Here is a 23,327-nt window from a genome sequence, read left to right as displayed (position 1 = left end):
GTTTCAATTTTAATTTGCAACTAAAACTTAATGTAATTTTTATTTGATACTCATTAGGAAGAACGCCCAAACCATGTCCTCACGAAGGTGACACATGAGCTGTTTCTTGTCAGAGCCAGCGATAAAGTTAATGACCCCTGTCTTCCCAATTATGATATAATATACCTGAGATTAACCTAATTCCTGTGCAGGAGCTCTTTCTACTTTCCTGTTGTGGATGTTCACAACAAATGTTAATTTTATCCTCCTCAGGGCTTGTGCAGGATAACTGCTTTTTCTAATTCTTGTGGAAGAAGCAGTAGCTGCATTCGGACAGAAAGTTCTAAGAACACAGTTCTGGGGAAACAGGGGAACTGTTTCATTTTGCATTCGCACATAAGTCAGGGACCTTGACAGGGACTGATGTGATGCAACCGTCTAAGACAGATGTGTTACTGTAGCGCTACACTCAACAACTAATCAAAGCCTGCGAAAAGTAAGGAGAGAAGAAAACAAAACAACACCACCAAGAAGCTAATATGGAGAGCGAGGAGGCCACCGTGTTTATGGTCTGCATGACGGTAATATTAATCATGGACGATCACATCAGGCGTCTAAGGTTGAGGCTGGAAGAGCACACAGCGAGAGTCAGGAGACGGAGAATCAAGCAGTGGGCGATATTTCTTCGTTTCATGAAGGAAAGAAGGAGAGCAGAGCGCTGCAGACAAAGGAGACAACGTCTAAGTTTAACTTATTAAACATGAGCCAGTTGTGTCCGTGTCGTATGAGTAAACATTTCAGACAAGGGGTGTAGCTACCAACCACCAAACACCTACGTCATATGTGTTCCTATGGAACCCAGAAAAGACCCTGCCTCGGAGAAGGAGCTGAAATGGATATAGGAACTGAGGGGCATGGTCCCGAGTTCCTGTATGTCCGAATGCGCGAAAAAAAACGGCCCTATTCCTGAAAAGGTTATAGGAACTGCAAAAGGTTCCTACAGTGGGAATGCGCCTAATGTGGGAAAAAAAAAAAATTTTTCATTTTGTTTTTTGCTGCTTTTTCAAAACATTGCTTGTTTTGCTAGTGAACAGACAAACGGCAAAGGTCTACCATTCATAATCATTAAGAATGATCTAAACATTTATTATTTAAACACAAACTGATAAAATGTATCACTGATATCAGATTTCTGTTAGATTTTATAAAAGCAACACTAAAGAATCTGGAAATGTTTTGCCTTTCATACAGATGTAGGATGTAACACGTCTGCTATAAAAACAAATCTCTGTGTGAGTACATGCAAAGCTATACATGTGAATGTGCCATGCTAAAGAGGCTGACAAAGATACCACCAGAAGTCAAATGAGAGGGTATGTTAATGTAAAAGGACCTAACAAGAATAATATTTTGATATAACACGATATCTGTGATCAACAAACACATTATCAAAAAGACAAACCAAACCAAAAATTGAAATGAGACTTGCTTTTTTAAAGGTATTGAAATGTGTCATATTTGTGATATCAATACATGTGAAACGTAATCCATATTGTATATATAACAGTGCCATGTATTGCAAGTTAGCAAAGAACCTTTTGAAAGGCTTTGAAAATGTCAAGACTTTGGCATGAAATTTTTCCTAAACCAGCCAAACATTCTTACTTTATCAGAACTCGTTTGAAACATTCTGAAACATTTCACCTGTGGGCCAGAGACAACAACACTAAGGTATACTTTCAATATCTGATGAATAATATAACAGAGATGAACACGCAGCTGTTGTACTGTATTGCCAGTCCTGTTAGCTGTGATGCAAAGCACCTTAGAAAATATATCTGGAGTATGTTAACACGAATCATTAGTTTGAAGTTAGAAACAATGACAGTTTCAATCACCTTCGATCTGCAACCTGCACAGAGCAGAGGGAGAAATGATTAATTTCAAGATTGCAAACGTGCACGTAAACAACTTTACCGACAGAGCCAGAAAAAGCAAACGTGACAGAAGAGCAAAAAGAATTAGTTATGACTTACTGATAGCAACAACAAAACTAATTTTGCATCTGTCTGCCATCCTGTTGTTTTTATTCCAGTTGCAAAATCCAATCTGATATTTGATCTTGACTTGGCTTTTACACTTTATCTCTTTTTCTTCAGTTCCTCTGATAGCATTGTCTTAATTTCTGTCTGAATTCCGAAAATTTTTTTGTTATCTACTTGTTGGTGCATGACACAGTAACATTAACAAATGCTGTCATCCCGGGCTGTAAACAAATGTTCTGAACTGTGGTGTCATGGCTCAAGACGCTTCAGAGCAGTTTCAGGCCCTGGAATTCACAAAATGAATGTCAGTGTGTTTCAAAACAAGTCAAAGGAGCATTGCTTTAAATGTAAAACACTTTAAAAAGATAAAAAACTACAATATACCCCATAGCACACAGGTCCATTTTTGACCATGAGCCGTCTGCAGTTTGAAGATACAAGAAAACACTCACAGGCACACAACACACTGGAAACAGCAAGTCATAGCTCACTTCCAACAAAGACACTAATAACATTTAAGGCATTCTTGGAACAGGTACAGTACCTCCAGGGATAAAGATGTTTTTTCTGTGTAAATGTTTTTTTTCTGAGTAAACCCATTCTTATTTCTATAAAAAATTTCACACATAGTTGGTATAAAAGTAAGAATCACTTGATAGTTAAAAATGATATTTATTTCAACTGCTAGCAGTTAGTCTTTTTTTTTTAAAGCTTTTCCACACATCTGTTTTACGCAATTAAGATTAAGAGATTAAGATTAAGATCAGGATTAAGGATTAATTAATTAAGGATCAGATTTATTGTCATGTACAATTATGCATAAATGTAACATGTTTGGATGATAGATTGTTGGCTGAAAATAGTTAGAAGACATCATTTTGTAGCTTTTGGAAAGACACATTTTAGTAATGGTGATGTGATCATTTTCAATTGGTTGGATCTCGAGGTAACTCATAGACTAAGAAACAACAATCTTGAGAACTACCCTTCCACATTGCAGTTAGCTTATTTGTTTTTTTAGGTGCAGGTCATTGACGCTTTTTATTTTACTCAGCGTTTGGTTATTTTTAAGCTATGCTGCTCAAAAAAATAAAGGGAACACCTAAACAACACAATGTAACTCCAAGTCAGTCACACTTCTGTGAAATCAACCTGTCCAGTTAGGAAGCAACATTGATTGTGAATCAGTTTCACCTGCTGTTGTGCAAATGGAAAAGACAACAGGTGGAAATGAGAGGCAATTAGCAAGACAACCCCTTCAAAGGAGTGGTTCTACAGGTGGTGACCACAGACCATTTCTCTGTTCTCATCCTTTCTGGCTGATGTTTTGGTCACTTTTGCATTTTCCTTCTGATGCATGACAATGCTGGGCCTCATGTGTCAGCAGTTCCTGCCTGATGAAGGCATTGATGCGATGGACTGGCCCGCCTGTTCCCCAGACCTGAATCCAATCGAGCACATCTGGGACATCATGTCTCGTTCTGTCCACCAACGCCACGTTGCACCACAGACTGTCCAGGAGTTGACTGATGCTTTAATCCAGGTCTGGGAGGAGATCCCTCAGGAGAACATCGGCCACCTCATCAGGAGCATGCCAGGCGCAGTAGGGAGGTCCTACAGGCACATGGAGGCCACACACACTACAGGGCCTCATTTTGACTTGTCATGAGGAATTTCCACTGATGATGGATCAGCCTGTAATGTGATTTTCCACTTTTATTTTGAATAGGATTCCAAATCCAAAATAATTTTGATTCACATTGATCATTTTTATGTTATTTTGGTCTCGACGCATTCCACTATGTAATGAATAACGATTTTTAACTGGAATATTTAATCTCGGAAGTGTTATTTTAGTGTTCCTTTAATTTTTTTGAGCAGTGTACTTAGGTTAGGTTTGTCAAATAGATGCAGTGTGGTGGTGAGGAGAGAGGCCCCAGATGCAGATATAACTTGAAAAACTTGATTTATTCCAAGTACTGTAACAAAAAACGCAGCAGAACCGGATTACAAAAACCTAAACTGACTAAATAAAACTTAAGGAACAAACAAAAACCTGACTATGACTAAACCTGCCATGAATAAGGAAAAACCTGATACACATGAATGACGACGAGGATCTGACAATGGGCATGAACAAACTGGGAGACTAAATACTATGGAGGGTGATTAAGTGCAGCTGATGAGAATGAACACTGGTGAAGGGAGTGAAGCTGATGGCAGGGCAGGAAAACGACTGAGGAAAGGTGAAAACATGGCAAAAGTAGAGATTAGACAGAAACCTGAAACATGTCAAGGTTTAGGAAAAGATTGTGGTTGGGTTTTTGATATGCCATTTCATAACTGGGATTCACCATAATAAGTACAGAAAAATAAGAATTTAACCATGTGTGCAACCAAGGTCGTAACTACCATAGAGGACACCGAGGGCATGTCCTCTGTATTTTTTATTTTTTTGCTTCAGTTGTGGTGATTTTATATTTGAAGAGCCATTTGACTGTTTAATAAAACAGTGGCTAAGTTTGGGCATACATGCTGCGATGGAGTCAGTCAGTCATACCTGTCACTGGAAGAGGAACACATCAAGCTAAAAATGTAGGTGAGAGCAGTTTAAGTGGCTGATGACTGTGAGAAAAAAATGCATTTTAATGTGAAGATATTTTTATTGCAGCCACCACTCAGATAGCAAGGAAACATGAATCAAAGTTTAATTTTGGTTAACTCCGTCAGTACCGGTCGTCAATCAATTTCCACTGGTTGAGTCAACATTCATTTTGCGATTGAAATGTCAGCGACGTCTTAGATTGAGAATTAAACGTTTATTCAGTCTTGATTTCTCAATGTTGGATGCTGAACCTGTTATATATTTTTGCCGGATGCCGGAGCACAACACAGCAACACTGCACAGAGCAGATCGTGCGGGACAGGAAGTCCTGCGCAGAAACAAAATAAAACACCTGGTTCATTTTCAAAATAATAATAATAATAAATAATTTTCTGTGGTAACTTGCCCTGACTTCATGAGTCACCATAATGGTCCTTCAAAAAGCCTCAGAATGCCCCATTTTTACCTCACATTTCAAAAGCTCTGCACTGCCCTCAAGGTTTTTTAAGATTTCTGACACATCTGAAAACATGATGTTGAAATGGCGTATTGTTTTAATTTTTATCAGTTTAGTATTTGACTGTGTTTATAGATTCAAGATTCAAGAGTTTTATTTGTCACATACATAATCATACTTAGTACAATGTGCAGTGAAATTTTCTTTTTATCTGCCACCAAGAATTAAGGATAAGAATTTAAATATAAATATGTCGAATAAAAAAAACCTTGGCACAATAATTCCACACAAAATAAGAAAATAAGAAAAATGCTTCAGTAAAAAAGTGTTGAGTGTAGGGTATTAAAATATAAGTGTAAAAATGTACAATATTAACAATATTATTGACATTAGTGTTAAGGTGCAGGTGAGTGAGATAGTCCAGTTTTTTTATATTCTTCACTAAAGGGAAAGCAGGATAGAGGAAAAGGAAAAGGCTGAGCCAAACCAGGCTCATCTTTGGGCCAAGCAGCAAGAAGAGGAGCAGTGATAGAGGGAGAGCAGGTACTATAAAAGGAAGAGACTATGCCAGACCTGTATACATTTTAAAAGTCGGATGTATAATGCATGATAATTGAGGTATCGTGTATGATTATAATAGAAATGTGTTCAAAAGCTGGTTTTCCTTAACAAGAGTGAACAGATTAGGCACTAACATCAACATGATAGTGTAATAGGGCTTGGGTATCTATTTTAAATACTGAAGGAAATATGAAGCATTTGTATATATTATCCCTCTGTACCAGGACAATTCATTCCTTTTTATTCCTAATCCATGACTTGATGAAATTCATTCTCCAGTTTTACATTGTCACTCATTTGCAAATCATTTAGGATGAGGCTGATGTTCTCTGATAACAAACAAAACAAATAAACCTAAAAGTCATTATGATGTTGTTTTTGTTCCTGTAAGACTCTGAAAATGGCCAGATTTAAATAACGGAATTAAACAAAATTCCAGGGGAGCATGCCCCTGAACCCGACTAGAAGTTCTGACTCATGACCTCAGTATTTTTTGGGTCCTGCGTACGGCCCTGTGTGCAAAGTGCATTATTCTGCAGGAAGACACCTCAGGGGGCCCTAAAAAAACTTGCCATATATGATGCAAACAGTAGATTGGTTCTTAGTTTTATCAACACTGAGATTTGCTTCTTAGCTAACATGGCTTTAAAAAACAGGAATGCTCATTATAAGGTTAACTAGGCAAACGATTCTCTGTGGTAAATCATAAATGGTCATTGTTACGAATAACCATAGTGATAAATAGGTTTGATTTCCTTTTGGTGTGTGTGTTTATGTGTTTAACACACATGGTAGCTGTAAACACACTGGTGTGTGTGTTACACAGCAGTTAATGTTGTGATGAGCAGAGAGCAGATCACACACAGCCTAATGAGACTCAGATTACATTGAACGTTTGTGAACTTTGTGAAGTCTGTGTGTGAGTGTGTGACATGAAGTGGCCGGTCTCTCTGTGTGGTCTGTTACCCTTTAACCCACAGGCCTGAGGAGCCTTCACAGTCTGAGTCAACACACTCTCATGTCGCTGCTGCTGCTGCTCTTCACACTTTAAACACACCAAACTGTGTTCACCTTATAACTCCCAGTCACAGCAGAAACTGACAGAGAGAAGATTTTCCAAGCATGATCTTAATAGTAATAGTTATAGGCCTACACCGTATGAAAAGCTTAATTAAAGTTAATTCTCTTGTGTCAGAAGTTAACCTCGACTGAATTACACAGTAATTTTGTGATTTTTTAAGTATATTACTTGGCTGAGATAAGTCAACTGATAAACAAATTAGATAAAGCTGACATTCACTTAAAACGACAAAGGTTCAAAGACATTTATGGCTGCTTGAAGTGACATTGTTAGGGGTGATCATAAGGTTGTACACCACACTACAGAGCAACAGCTACAGTATATATCAACGTAGCATGCATTCATGTGTTCCATTTATGCACAATAGAAAAGATATGGGGGCCAGCTGATAGTAAGAAGAAGAGCACCTATGTTATAGTGTTTGAAGATGAAAAAGTAAAAAACTAATTTTAACATGTGGGTTGCACATCAACATTCCCAAAGCAGACAAATGATAGAATTTACATAGTTAAAAGGCACATTTTATGTATTTTTTGGGAAAAATTTTAAAAAAAAGACTCCTGTCATATGATATGATGTCATATTTGAGTGTGAGCATGAAGGAAGAAATAGTAGATTCCATCTTCTTTATTTTTTACGTAGGGAATATGACTTTTTTTAGACCAGCTTTTTAGTTGTGTGGTTGTGATCGTATTAAGCCAGTTTCAGAGGTAACAGGTGCGGTATGAGCCTGGTTTGGTGCCAGCAAACTTGTTTTCCCCCCTTCTACTTGGCTCTGCAAACCTTAAATCACATCACAGGAGCTCAGTGTTTTCCTTTACCATAGGTTTGATGCTGTGCTTCCCCTCAGACATCCAGCTGAGCTCACAGAAGGAACACACAATGAGAGGGTTTCCCAGAGACTCTGACAGGAACAGCAGCTGAGAGCAACTCGAATAGTTCCAGTGGGCTGAGGCTGGACCAGCCTGCATCGTTAGATGCTGACAGTAGCCCAGAGGTGTCTCGTCTTGTCTTTCCTGGTGGTCCATAGCGTTTGTAACATTCTTGTTTGTACAAATGGCGAAGAATCTGCCAGATAAGCTCCTCTGCAGGACCATTTGATGGACCAAGCATTGACAGTTGGACAAAACATTCCTTAACTGCTTGGAAAAATGTACTGCATGAAATTGAGATGTTTGTGAAAAGCTTGGGGCAAATGATGTTTGATAGAAAGGTGAACAAAACAATAGAAGTTTGATGGCCTTCATATGAAATTAAATGACAAAAAAAGGGAAAAAAAATTATAATATCATAATAGCACATATAACATCACTACCTGTCCCTGTATGCTAGTTCTGCATCCCTCTGTCTACTAAAACTCTTCCTGAAAAACTAAAACATTTGGTTTATCTTAGGTAAAGTGAGTACCTAAAAATTATTTTTATCATCAGCTAAGCTAAGGATGAACTCAACAACTGAGAGTATTGCATATTAGACTAAATAAAAACACAGCAAAACAGTGTAACCAAACCTTCAGAACACCTACAGTCCAGAATTATTGGCAACCCTGGAGTGTGACTTTAGTTTTTTAAGGTTAAACAACAATAAAAATAATGTTTGTAAAAAATAGACACAAACACATACACAACATTTTCACACGTTCTGTCATAATCCTTTAGCTTCAGTAATTTCAGTAATTAAGCTTTCAGTTCCTTCTATCTTTACACTGTCCACCTCCTCCAGTTGAAAATTCTTTGACAATTTAGAAGTGAGGAATTGCTTCACATGGTGGAATTCATCCAATTCATTGCAATCCTGAGGTTTCACAGTCACGATATGACGAGCAGATCAATTAGAAGAAGGATAGTCAAAGTAGACCTGTTAATTATGACTACCACAGTGATATCACCAGTAGAGGATGTTAAAGGGGACACCTTATATAATTTGGTTTTTAATAGTGATATATCACTGTGGTTATATGTAACAATCAAAAATGTAAAGCACAATCATCTGCAGTCAGACAGGTTACTCACATAACTTAGGAGTTTGGACATAGTGTCAGCATAGCTGTTTATAATCTTTTACCAGGCTGCAGAAAGCCCTCAGTCATAGAAAATTAACCCCAGTCTGATCTACCTCCTGACATCTCACCAGCTTCCAGCCTACACCCTTTTTCCAGACCTGGGTGGGAGGTATTGACTTGCATGATTGTGAAAAAAGTACAGAGGGAGTAAAGATCTCCTCAGTCTTGGAGCTGTAACTATAGAATACTTGCCATAAACACCTGAGAGTAAAGGCAAAACTGGCCCCAAGAACTAACAAAGGTCTACTTTCAGCATGTGCACTATAATGAATTTTACATCCTGGTCTGAGAGTGAGACATACAGTAAGCTCACGAGTAAGAAACCATTAGTAAGAGAGACCAGAAAAATAAGAACTTTTTTATTAAAAAACAAAACAAAAACTTTTTAAATTGGGAGAATTGTTTTTGCACAGCGATAACTTGCTGTTCTGCATGCTAAGCAATATACTGACAAACGTTCTGTTTATTCATAATGTAACGTACATTCATTAGAGATCATAACATCTTCAAATTAATTGGCATGAATACAGACACATTTTAGACGTTTTATGTCACATCATCACATTTTATTGTGGCACAATTATTTTGGCCAAAAGCATTCAGAATAACAAGATTGTCCTGATACCAATAGAAAACCTGATAAAAATATTAGACTAATTCACCTTTGTTCTATGATTTATTTCTAAAAAATTTTTGTCAATTGTGTTCCTTTTATAAAATATAGTAAGGAATATAGTAAAAAAAGTAATGTTTTGAATCTATCAGGTATGATTGTATCACAAAATTTGTGTATTATCAACATTATTCACACTTCATTAATACAATATTTTACAATGACTTTACATAGAGATGGGTGGTCAGGGATGAAAAAGATTACAGGCTTTAAGGTGAAAGAGAATCAGACATCAGTCTGAAGCCTGGACAGAGCTAATGAGCTGAAAATGTATTTGAATAGGTTCAGTTCATATCAACACTCAGCATGCTCCTCCCCTGCCTCCAGCCACAGACGCCTCTGAACCCTACCTGTACCAACATCCTCCTTATCACAGTTCCATAATGTCACCATCGACCTCAGTCATAGATCTTAAGATCTTAAGACAGCCACATCAACATCTCCAGCCTGTCTGTCTCCAGCAGTCAGGTGAAGAAGCAGCTGAAGAGACTGAACGGATGGTGTCTTATTCTACATCACCTCATTAACCTCAGCCTGAGTCAAGACAAAGTTCCAGTGTTGTGGAGGACATTTAGCCTTTTCCAGTAATTTAGTTCAATTCAATTTTATTTTTAAAGCACCAAATCGCAGCCATCGTAATCTCAGGGCACTTCAAAGGTGTAATCCAATTCAAGCCAATTAGTCCAATTCATTGTAATACAATATCCCAGCTGTCATTTGGCGAGAGGCAGGGAACACCCTGGATGGGTTGCCAGAAACAAATGAGGCACACACCCACGCTCAGTCTCACTCCAGTTAACCTTACATGCAAATTTTGACAGTGAACCATGCATGCACAGGGAGACTATGCAAACTCCACACAGAAAGGCCCCAGCTGGGATTCAAACCAGGAACCATTTTGCTGTGAGGTGACGGTGCTAACCACCCCAATAAATACATACAGAGCCAATTTAAAAAAAAGTTGCCTGGCTAAGTAGTCACAAAATAGGACGAAGGGGTCCCAGTAGAGTGACTGTGCAGACATGCCTCTGTTAGCTCTCCTATAGCCGCAAGTAGCCACATAACCGCACCTATGAGCTAAAAGAGCTATAGTACACCTTCGTTCATTCATTCGCCTTAAAATATTGGTGGTATAAAGACAGATAATGCCTTATTTAGAGGCTGCATCGTTTTTGCCCTCATCGAGGGGAGCTTTACATTCCTAAAGCTGCCCTTGGCAAAGCAAATGTGTTTGGCATAAAAGGTATTCAGATTACAATTCTTCTGCCACGATGCTGGACAGGACAAGGGAAAAAAAACCCATATCTATATAGATATAGATGTATATATACACTGAAGCCATATATATATATATAATATATATATATATATATATATATATATATATATATATATATATATATATATATTATATATGTTGTTCATTTCCTCCAGTAATTAGTGAACTTGTCAATGCAAAGGTTCATGGAGAAAGTTGGTTTTTCAATGATCTTATTTCACTGAAGATTTCCATTCATTCCCTAGCTGTTAGGGGTTATCAAGTCATTCATAGTTTTGTTATAGCTTTTTTTTTTAAAAAGCTGCCAACTTACTTTAATCTTGTACTTATCAACAGAACTTAGAAGGAATGTCACACTCCAGCCTCTGTAAGTCTGTTCATATAATCTCTTGCGGAGGACTAACTGAATTCAATGAAGTATCTGAGCAGATGACATGATAAGAGCTGTTCACAGGGCCACATTCCATAGATACAATAACAAAAGTAACTGTAATTATATTATTCACCAGTAGTCTTTATCACCACCCAACTTCGTCAAATACGTGAAGCACTGAAATTTCTATTATTTGAAATGAATAAATAAAGAACTCTATGAATGATGTGTAAATGAATAATATGTATATTTCTGATTTCTGTACAATACACCTATATATTGATATAATATTTTTCAACATCCTATGTTGATTTTATTATTTAATCAATACTTTTTTCATTTCGTTAACCATTTAGATATTGATTATTTTTTCCACAAAACTATTATATTATTTATCTATTTATTTCGTACTTGTCTAATACTTATTTATTTATCTTTATTAATTTCTACTTAAACCTAAACCGTATTTGAAATACGTTTATCTATTCACTGAGAACAGTTTGGCGAAAATCGGCGTCCTTCGGAAGCGATTTAGATAACTTGCGATCCATATAACGGAGTGAATGGGGCTGAGACGATGCAGCCTCTAAATAAGGCATTATCTATCTTTATTTCACCAATACTTTAAGACGAATGAATGAACAAATGTGTATTATTGCTCTGTTAGCACATAGCTACTGTTATGTGGCTACTTGCAACTATAGGAGAGCTAACGGAGGGAATTCTACACACACCTCTACTGGGACCACTTCATCGACACGCATGGCTGCAGCACAGTTCATTCACTCCGGTAAGAACGTCCATCTTACTCAAAGTCGTCGTTCACGTAGTAAAAATTTGATAAATATCCTGCCATGTTGCACTGTTCTCGGTGAGTAGATAAATTTATTTCATGCCAGAAATAAGGTTTAGATTTAAAAATAGTGGCGTTCCCCTTTAAACAAAGAGTAGAAATATTACCTAAGTGTGAGTTTTAATATTTTACTACTATATTCAGCTTATATTTGGCATGGAAATTCAATGGTTAGCATGATCACCTAAGAAAGTTTTGGGCTTGAACGTGCAGGCAGCTTAAACCTTTGTCTACCATTTCTATACCATTTGGCTGCTTACCTTAGTTACACGTAAACACATCAAATTATGTCAAATGTTGTCACTTTCAGGCTGGCTTTAGAAAGTGAGATAACTTTTTAGGGTTAGAAAACAGTCATGGTTAGGTAAAAAAAAATGGTTTTAACAACATAGCTGTATTGTCATGGACACCATTTTTATCCTTAACATGCTGTTGCTCTGACAACCACTAGAGGTCACATATTCTCTGAATGTAATTGTTTGAAAAACAGGGTTGGCTGTGCAGCGTGTGATTACCAATTCTGCTCATCTGATGCTGCTCATCTAATAACACATGCACGCGCGCACGCGCACACACACACACACACACACACACACACACACACACATACACACACCATACCACAATATATGATCTCATTGCTCCCCTGAAAAGCCCAGCATCCAAAATATATGTTTTCTCTCTCTGGCAGACCCAACACAGCCAACCCTCAAACACAGTATCCCACCAGTTTTTTTTTTTTTTTTCAGGCTGCCATTAGCGTCTTGGCATACAGTTCAGTTTGCAATATGGAGTTTGTTCCTATCAGCACATCTGCCTGCCAAATTTTGCCTTCAGCCCCGTGGCAGCCAAACAAAGGTCTTTAAGTAGCAGAGGGTTGGAGAATGACAGACACATAAAAGTTGGAGAGCGCTGGTGGCTCTCAGGGAGACGAAACACAAGCTCATGTTTTCCCTAAACAAAATTATGAAAGAGAAAAAAAGACACTGGAAATAAGGATTTAAAGAGGCCCTGTGTCTGTCTCTGTGTGTGGAGGGTAAAGGAAGTCAAACCAGTTGGCTGTCAGCTCCATGTGGCTCCTGTCACTCTCTTAATTTCTCATTGTGAGCCATAAGGAAAGCCTTAACATGACCAGTTCCCAGAATGCCCCTCTGGAGTTCCCAACGGCAGCCATTCAGTTTTTGTCTTATCCCTACCACAGCTTCACACACACACACACACACACAAACACATATATATGTATATATATATGTATGTGTGTGTGTGTGTGTGTAAAGGTTGCCCTCTTCACAACTTCACCACTCCCCAGAGCTTTCATTTAAACCCTTTTACACCCCCTGATATGACTCAGATCGAGTGTCCAACACAGCTTGCTGAACAGGGCAAGGCACACTGACGGCTGAGGTTGAAGGTTAGATTCTCACTGGAACTGCAAACACTGCAAATAGCTACACTTATTTGACTGCTCAATACTACACAGGACATATCAGATAGTATGTTGTCAAGGTTCTTGAGTTACAGAAAGACAATTGTTAAATCATTTAAGCTAACCTAAAATTTGTAAATGCAGTATTTATTTTTGTGTATAGTTTCTCTTTTTGGACAACTCCAAATATATGCTGCCATGCTAGCAACTAAGATTCTGAAACTACGGTGCAATTATGCTTTAAGTCAAACACCAAAGCCAATATTACAGAAACAAGTTTCTGATCTCAAGATTGCTATTTTTCCATTTTTCTAAACTTGACCGCTGAGCCTGTAAATTAAATCTGAACAAACCACAAGTCTCCTGTAACAATGCAATTTAGACATACAAAACTAAGTGGAGATGCATTTGGAGAAACCCAATCACAGCATATTAGAACAAGCACCTCATTCCATTTGTTAAGCACAGTTGTGGAGGGCTGGGGATTTTAACTGTTTGCAACAACAGGGTCAGGCTACTAAATCGTGGAGTGCACTTTGTTTCTTTACACACTGATTCTGCTGTGTAAAGTAGTTTTTGTTGTTACTTTCAAGCAATATAGTCAATATAGTTAGGTGTTATCAATTATATGACTCCGGGTAGTTTGATTGTTCAAATTGTTTAATGATATTTTTTTTCTTCATTTTGTGATCGGTTGAAGTTAGCTTGATACAAATGTTATTACCAGCTAGCCTTTACCATCAAGACTGTGGCCCGATGGGTACGCTGGTTGTTGCATCGTTGTTTTAGGAAGTGAATGAGAAATTCCCCATGTTCTTCAGCTTGTTTTACCTTTTAGAGGACTCACAACATTATTCTGTGAAGCACTGCCCCTATAGAGGCAGAAGTGAAATACACTTTTATGGATTTCCACTTCAGAGCAGACGTAATTTCCAAGTCGTTCATCTAAGTAGCAGCAAAATCCCCATAAGGAGTAAAGGGGAGTGGGTAGATAGAGCAGTGAAGTGTTGTACTTTCAACCATGGACCAAACTATAGTCCACAAATAACACAGCAACACTTTATTACTTTATTAAGTAAAGTGTCTATCTAAAAAATACTTCCCTAAAGAAAGTTAGTAGAAGTTTTGTCACCTGTCCATGAACTGCCACCTTATCATGGTGGAGGGGTTTGAGTCCCCCATGGAACCCATGAGCTATGTTGTCAGGAGCAGCCAGCCCCTGGTAAGCTCTCTCAAGGCAATTGGGTCCTGGATGAGGAGCGGAATGAAGTTCAGTTTAAATAGACTTGTTTTGATAAATTCATGGAGCCCAGTTACCGGGTAACTTGATGCACTTGATGGTTGGACCTTTTCTAGTGTGGTTTGGTCCGATGGAGTTTTAGACAAGAAGGTGCTATTGTGTTTCTTTTTTTTCTTTGAGTTGGGAAAAGGGCTCTGACTACAATTTCCACTTATGCACTTCATGACAGTTTAGAGTATCCAGCCTTCTTGGATTCTCTGGGTAGGGTGCTGGAAAGTACACCTCCTGGGGACTTATTTTTTTCAACTGAGGGATTTCAGTGCTCATGTAGATAATGGCAGTGAGAAGGGGGATGTGATTGGGTGGAACAATCTGTCCAATCTGAACCCCAGTGGTGCATTGGTCTTGGATTTCTGTGCTAGTCACCCTGTTTGAACATAGGGATGATAATAGGTGCACCTGACACCAGAACACCCTTGGATGAAATTAGATTAAATTAAATGAATGTCTTAGACACTCGGGTGGAGAGAGGAGCTGAGCTGTCAAGCAATCACCACCTGGTGGTGAGTTGGAACACGTGGCTAGGAAGGATGCCATGTCTTGGTGCAACAAAACTCTTCACAAAGATCTTCAACTCCCATCTCCAGAAGAGCTTCTCCTATGAGTTTGGTGAGACCACGGAAAATTCCTTTCTGGCAAACCGTGAGATGTCACAGATGGGGGAATTAGTGCTATGCCAACACTGTTTACAGTGCGGACAGAGTGCTGCTGAACATCAATGGGCATATAACCCAGCTGTAGAAATGATACTCTGAGGACCTTCTCAACGCGACTGATATGCCTTCTGCAATGGAAGCTGAAACAGGGGAGTTTGGGGGGCACACGCTAATCATAAGCGTGAAGGCTTTGAGAATGAATTAGATCATCCCAGAGTTCCCTAAGGCCATGGGTATTGTTGGATTGTCTTGGTTGGTCTATAACATTGCACAGAGGTCTTGGACAGTGCCTCGTGACTGGCAGTTCAGGGTGGTGGTACCTCTTTTTAAAAGGGGGAACCCTAGGGTTTGTTCCAACAACAGGGGACCACACTTCTCAGCCTCCTTGGGTATGTCTATGCTGAGCTGTCGCAGAGATGAGTCTGGCAGACAGTTAAACCTCAGATTCAGGAGGGGGAATGCAGTTTCTGTCCTGGTCATGGAACACTAGACTAGCACTTTACCCTTAGAGAAGGTTTACAGCTATTTTCCTGTGGTGTGGAAAGTTAAGGAATATTCAATCCTCATATAACAGGAGTGAGAGCTCCTGAGTCAAACTCGTTTTTTGGTGCATGTGGAACTCCATTAGGGCTTCTCTTTGTCAATTATTATTTTCATAACATTAAAGGGGCATATTTAATAAATAAAGGGCAGTTTTATTAGAGTTTTATTGTTCAAGGTGCAACCAAGAGCTGAAAAGTTCCCTGTTCCTATTTAAGATTGCATGTTTGCTTTTTGCAGATAATGTGGTCTTGTTGGCTTCAGATATCTTCAACAGGCATTGCAACCAGGATGAGAATTAACATCTCAAAACCTCCCTTATTTCCAACTGAGGTAATAGTCCTCAGTTGGAAATAAGTGAATTACTCACCCCAGGTAAGGTCACTGACTCAAGTAGAAGATTAACTCAGGGTCTTGCTCACAAATAGGGAAAAAAAAAGAGCAGGAGATGGCGGATTAGGGCAGCATCTGCAGTGATGCAGACTGTCGTGGTAAAATGAGGGTTGGGTGAGAAAGCAAAACTGTTGATTTACAAGATAATGTACTTGCCAACCATAACTTATGCTTATGACCTCTGTGTAATGATTAAAACAATGAGATCGTAAAGACAAGTAAAGGAAGGGATCTTCCTCTTATGGTGGCTGTGCTCACCATAAAGCAGGGGTGCCTAACCTTTTTTGACCCAATATCTACTTTTCAAGTAGTCAACCTCCCGAGATTAACCAGTCCAATGCCAACATCGCAAACCCCGCAAACCCACACACATCGTTTCCAGCCTGCAGTAACTAACCTCACAACAGTTTTTCTTGTTGTCACACAATCACTAGACATCACATCACAAACCCTCCCTCTCTCAAACACACACACATCCTCGCTCTCTGCTCCTCACCCACATGCATGTGCACACACACACAAGTCTGCCTGATGAGCAATAATCATAACTGACCTTAGTATGAACCAAACAGAAAAATAAACAACATACAAAACAGGTAGATGTCTGAGTTTGAAAAAATTCAATTCAATTTCATTAAAAAAACTTTATTTGTCCCCGGGGGCAATTTAAGACACATAGAGCAGCAGGAAATCCCTTCCTACCCTAGTGGGAGACCTGGCACTAGGAGAAGGAGGCTAGCTTCTCATAGTCAGGAGTGTAGGAGCTGGTTGCTGTCATAATTTACGTTCTGTTTCATTTTGTAAAATCACTAACTTCCCCTCTCGTTCCAGGTATCTTGCCCTTCCTCCCGTGTCAAGCGTCTGATTGTCTTCCCTGATTCCCCAAGTGTTTCCACCTGTTCCCTTTTGTCCCTCATGTGTTCAAATAGTCTGCGTCTCTCTGTGTCCTATGCCAGTATGTTGCGTTCTGTTGTGACCTTCATTACCTTTTAATTCCTCAGTCTTCCACGTCCCTTGATTCCACGAGCCTGCAGTGAGTGTTCCTCCTGCAGAGCATATCCTTTGTGTTTAATAATTTTTTCTCTAGCCCTAGTTAATCCATGGTAAATTTCATAGCTCTGTTCTGTTCTTCCGTTTTTGGAGAGTTTTGATTTGTAAACGTTTCATAGTCATCTCCGATTAGCGGAGCTTTGCGTTCGGTTAAAATATTATTGTTTCATAGTGCCTCCTCTAGTGGAGTGTTTTGTGTTTTCGTTTTTTGAAAGATCTTGTGCGCCACCGTTAAAGGTGCGTTTTACCTTTGCAGTTAAAGTTTCATAGTGTCTCGGTTTTTGTTCAAGTCCGCCTCAGTAGGAGGGCGTGAGTTTATTTTGTTATATTTAACAGCCCTTTGTTTTCCTCCTAGAATGGAGAAGTTTTTCTTTTTGGATTTACTGAGAAGAGTGTTCAGTATTTTCACAACCTTTTCCTTTGCTCTGTTGGGAGATCCTGAACCTGTTGTTTATTGAAAATAAACTCTCTTACTCTGAACTGACCCTGCACCTGAGTCCTGAGGTTCTGACAGTTGCAAGGTGCAAACAGGCTGCAAGGTGGTCATTAGTCATTGTTGATCTGTACTTGGACTTGATGATTTTCATGTGCGAGAAAGCAGACTCACACAAATAATGGATCCAAAAAGAGCTGTAATGTTCAAGGCACATCTTATGAGATTGGGATACTTCTCCTCCACCAGTAGTTTCCAGAACACTACCTGCTCCCCAGGCAGATGTTGATCTGGCTTTGATCTCAATGTCATTTTGCCATGTCAGAACCTCATCCTCAAGAGCGGAGCTTTCCAGGTCGAAAAGTGATTTGGCGGCAGTGCCATCAACTTCAATTCTTACGCCAAATGGATAACACATAACTGGTTAAAGGCTTGATGGATGCAAAGTCAGTAAAATGCCTTTAAAACTCTGACGAGATGCTCTGAACATGCTCCTCATAACGTGCACTGTCTAGCTGTGTCACACCTTTACCTTGACGTTGTAGTTCTGCTGGCATGTGAGGGAAGCTGTGCAGGTTACCGTGCTGCAGTCTGCTGGACATCAGCTGTAGCTTGCTTTTAAACTTGTTCACTGACCTCATCATCTTGCCTACATCTTTACCCTGCAGCTCTAAATTCAATTCATTGAGCTCGCCAGTGAGATCAGTGAGGAAAGATAAATCTAAGACACTGGTGGTCCTCTTGCTTTGTATGGTAATCCACATGTTTAAAAAGCTTCAAGAAGTCCTTGATTTCAGGCAGTAGCTCCATAAATCTGGCCAAAAATGTACCTCTGCTTAACCACCTCACATCCGTGTGAAGCAGCAGGTCTGTGTGCTCAGCATCATTCTCCTCCAAGTGAGCACGGAAAAACCTTCTCTGCAGACTCCTGACCTGAACTGAACACACGATCTTCATGGCAACATCCATCTCTTCTTTCATATTTATGAAAGAATGAACCCACTGGTGCGACCCAACATAGCAGGCGCCCCATCAGTTGTGATGGAGAAAGCGGCAGTTTTGTCTCACTAACAAATCCCATGAAAGCATATCTTCACCTCTGATGTGTCCTTTTAATGTGAGTTTACAACGATGACTAGCTCTTCCTAGGAGCTCATATCTTCAAAAACCATCCTGATGACAACACACAATTGTGCCACATCCACCATATCAGTCGACTCGTCAAATTGGAGGGAAAAGCACTTGCACGCGTCAAAATCCTTCCTCAGTTGCTCATCCACATCCATTCCCTCACATCACCTTGTGGTAGTATTGTGGGAGAGTTGCACATCTTTAGTGGCCTTCACGATCTCTGTTTTATTTTTAAAGTCTTCAAAAAGGCTATCCGCTGCCTCGAGAAAGGCTTCCTTCACAATTTCGCCGTCGTTGAATGGCTTCTTGTGTTTAGCAAGGACGTGACTGACGCGATAGGAAGCAATAGTTGCGGCCTTACACTGGATCTTCGGTTTGGTGAAGACTGACTGCCGTGCTGCAAGCTGTGCTTTCAAATCCCGCAATTTTGTGGCGTGTTAAGGCGTTTCTGCAGGGAAATCCCTCTCGTAGCTCCCATGTATGGTTTTAAAATAAAAACAAGCAGAATTTGAATGAGAATAAATAAAAAAATAATCTTCTTCCCATTCTGAATGAAAATGGTAGGTCTTGGCTCGTTTCGCCTCAGCCATGTTTACGTTTAAGAGTGGTGGCCGCTCTGATCCGAGCTGCGAGCTCCGGGCTCTCATGTTTTAAATGCAGGTAAGAGTGAGACACACCCACACACCATTGGGCGGGCCGGTTGGACGGGTCGCAGGAATGGGGGTCTTTCATTAATAATATCATTATTAGTGTTGTTGTTATTAATAACTGCTCTGCTCAGACTTATGGGAGTCATGATTGTTTCCTGTCGTTTCCATATCGATAGCGGCGCGCCAGAGAAATTTATATTATAATTTCTTTTCAGCGTGAGAATTATTTTTTTCATTTTTTTCCCTACACCCCTCGCGGTCGAGTTTGGATCAGTCCGCGATCGACCTGTAGTCCACGATCGACTGGTTGGGCGGTAGCCTACTGCCATATGGGATAGGGTGAGCCATTTGGTCATCCAGGAGGGGTTCAGAGTAGAGTCATCACACCTTTTTGGCTTTAGAAAATAACATGTCTTGGTTAAAGTTAGAAATCCAAACTACTTGGATTATGGATCACACTAAAATTCATTCTTATTAGAAGGGAGTCGCTCCTTTCCACAGTCGCCACAGGCACGCTCAGGACGGGAGATTGGACTGAAGACAAGTTTCGGTGCAATCTGTTGGTTTCCTTTGCTAGGATATTATTTTTTGAATTGGCTCTATATGAATGAATTGGATTATTTTGCAATTAATTAATTGGATTTCATGGGATTATGATTACAATCAATTGAATTCCAATTGGCTTGAATTGGACTATATTATTTAAGTGCCTTGAGATGACAATTGTTGTAATTGGGCGCTATATAAATAAAACTGAATTGAATTGAAAATTAGAACTGGAATATATTGAGATGCACACCATATTTACCTTTGCACTTTTTCTCGCAACCTCTGGGGGTACCATTGATTCTATCAAAATAATTATTATTTTATTGTCCTGGATTAACAAATTTCACATGAGTATTATCTGGGGAAGAGGGCAGTCTTGAGTAATTGGCATAGAGGCAGCAGAGAAAAGGCTGCAACTGAGAGCTGTATGTGGAAATGCTGTATGAGGTAATTGGATTACTCATAATTAAGAGATGGGCCAAATTTCCAGAAAAATTATGATCCATATGTTTTGATGTTCAATGTCTCAGATAAGGGCACAGTTTATTGTAACATTGTCTCATCATCTCTCTTCTTGATGGTATCCTTACACTTTTGTTATAAAAAATCTGTCACATAATTAACATGTCTTTTTGTGAGTGTGTGAAAGAGCAATTGTGACAAATTACGATAGTTATCTTTATGTTAGGGTTTGTCGTAATAGTTGGGAAAATATAGCAGCACATAAAGACAGCATGGCACAATTGCAATTAATCTATGTACTTAAAAATAAGTTCAGTAATGAGTTGACTTAAACGCAGCACAATTTTGAAAAGGTTTATTGCAAAGTATTTAGTTGAAAGTTAAGTATGGTTGAAGTTAAGCTGTTGGATTGATAGAGGATTGATAGAGGGCTCAGTGCTGCGGATGGTGCTTGGATTGTGCTGGCTGATGAGGATGAATCTGACTCCCTGGAAAAAAAAAAATATAGTGGCATTTAAAAAGAATAAGTGCAAAGACCAAGTCATAAATTAAAGATGGTCTGAGATTGTACAAGCTCCAATGAACAATCAGAAAGACTCTGGGTTAAGGACTAGGAATAAGAAGCCATTGACACTTATGAAGGAATGCAAAATAGGTGTGTTTGCTGCAGTAGCCAAGGAGAAACCAGGTTTACAGACGCACAAACAAAAAGAGCAATTCTGCAGACTGTAAAAAGTTAATCGTTTTCATTCATTCGTGTACAGTATATTCCATTCACGCCATTTCACAACTTTCTGTGACAGTATAGTGGAAATATGCACCAGAGCTGGGTTGAAACCTAGTCATAATTATATACACCTAACACTCTACAATGTGATCAATGTGATCAGCCAATGTGTGGCTGTTATGTATTCCCCTCTACAGTAGATGCTGAGAGTCTCAAGTCCATCACGTTTATATGATATCTAAAAAATATCATATCATATCATATTGAAAATGTGTTTGAGAACTACATTACTGACTTAGTCTACCAGTTATATAAATTGCTTTCATCGCTTCAGCCTCTTGCACCGTCGTGGAGTCGTGGAGCCCATTCAAGCTGTTATTGTGCGAGAGGCAGAGTACACCCTGGACAGGTCACCAGTCCATCACAGGGCCACACAAAGAGACAAACAACCACACACATGCTAACACATCACTCCTAAGACAGTTTTAGAGACACCAGTTAACCTAACATGCATGTTTTTGGATGGTGAGAGGAAGCCGGAGTACCTGGAGAGAACCCACGCATACACGGGGAGTACATGCAAACTCCACACGGAAAGAACTGGCTGGGATTCTAACCAGCAACCCTCTTGCTGTGAGGCAACAGTGCTAACCACCACAACACCATGCGCACCCCCCCCCCCCCCCCCCCCCAAAAAAAAAAGATGTTAAAATTAAAATATACACTGGTATTTACATAAAAATATGGAGTTAAAAAATCCCCTGGTATCTACACGTAATCAGTGCAGAGGTCAAAAGGCTGCATCAATGATGGTATGAAGGTGTGTAAATGTCTATGGAACTGGTAACTTGCATGCTTGGAAAGGCATAATCAAAGATAACTATAGGCCTCGGAGCAACATACGCTCATACGACACACTATATAAAGAGAACATACAGCGTCTTTCTTAGGGAAGGCCTTGCATATTTTATCCTGACAATGTCAAACTACATACTGGATCTACGACAACAGCAAGGTTTCATGCTGGACTGGACAGCCTTTCGTTCAGATCTTTCACGAACTGAAAACATTTGGTCAATCAACAAAGAAGACAGCTAGAATTCTTCATTAAACAACAATGGGACAGTATTCCTCTCCCATAAGCCCAGCAAATGCTCTCCTCAGTTTCTGGATGTTTACAGACCATTTTCAAAAAAAAAGGGGATGCTACACAATAGAAAACATGGGCCTCTTTGGAATTTTTCGAGACATGTTGCTGTCACATTCAAGATGAGATGAGATTTTTTTATGAAATACTAAAATGTCTCACTTTCAACATTTGATGAGTTTATGTTCTACTTAGAATAAAGTGTTGGTTCTAAACATTTGCAAATTGTTGCATTTTGATTTTTTTTTTCATGTAACTAAGGGTCCCAACTTTGTTGCGATTGGGGGTGTGCATAAGAAAATGTATTCTATTGATGAAGACTTATAAAGAGCATGATAAACAAGCTCAGCCCACAGTATAGTTGGCCAAATCAAATGTTTAATGTATTCAAAGTGCTTTAATGTGTATTTAAAGTTTTCTGTTAAATCAAAGAGTGAGCCTGTTATCGTTTCAAGTATTAATCAAAAGATGTCAGATTGAACTTCATTTATACATTTATCTGTTGATATCATTAAAATGTTTGAGTTTCAGCCTCATAAAGCTCCACCTGCTGCAGTCAATGCCTGCTGCTCAGCTTTCCTGCCAGCTGAATACCTCAAATGTTCAGTAATGGTGTTTCAGGCTCTTAATCAGACAAGAGCCTCAAAAAACGCTTGGAGCTGTTCTATTCCCCCGGTCAGAGGATTTAGACAAACCGCAGGGTATAATCCCATTTTCCACCATAAACAAAGCTGTGAACCTAGTGAATTTTGTCCTATAAGTAATGTAGGCGCCGACCTGCCCTCTGCAGCCCGGCACTCAGCCAGGGCAGGGTGGGGGGTCCTCCAACCAATGGAGAACAGCAGGAAAAGACCCAACAGGCTATCCGAGAGAATGTGTGATCAAGAGAGAGACT

This window comes from Leuresthes tenuis, unplaced genomic scaffold, assembly GCF_036924035.1.
Source record: "Leuresthes tenuis unplaced genomic scaffold, fLeuTen1.0.hap1 SCAF_5, whole genome shotgun sequence".
In the NCBI taxonomy this organism is placed as follows: domain Eukaryota; kingdom Metazoa; phylum Chordata; class Actinopteri; order Atheriniformes; family Atherinopsidae; genus Leuresthes; species Leuresthes tenuis.
Note: the sequence above shows the minus strand (reverse complement) of the source record.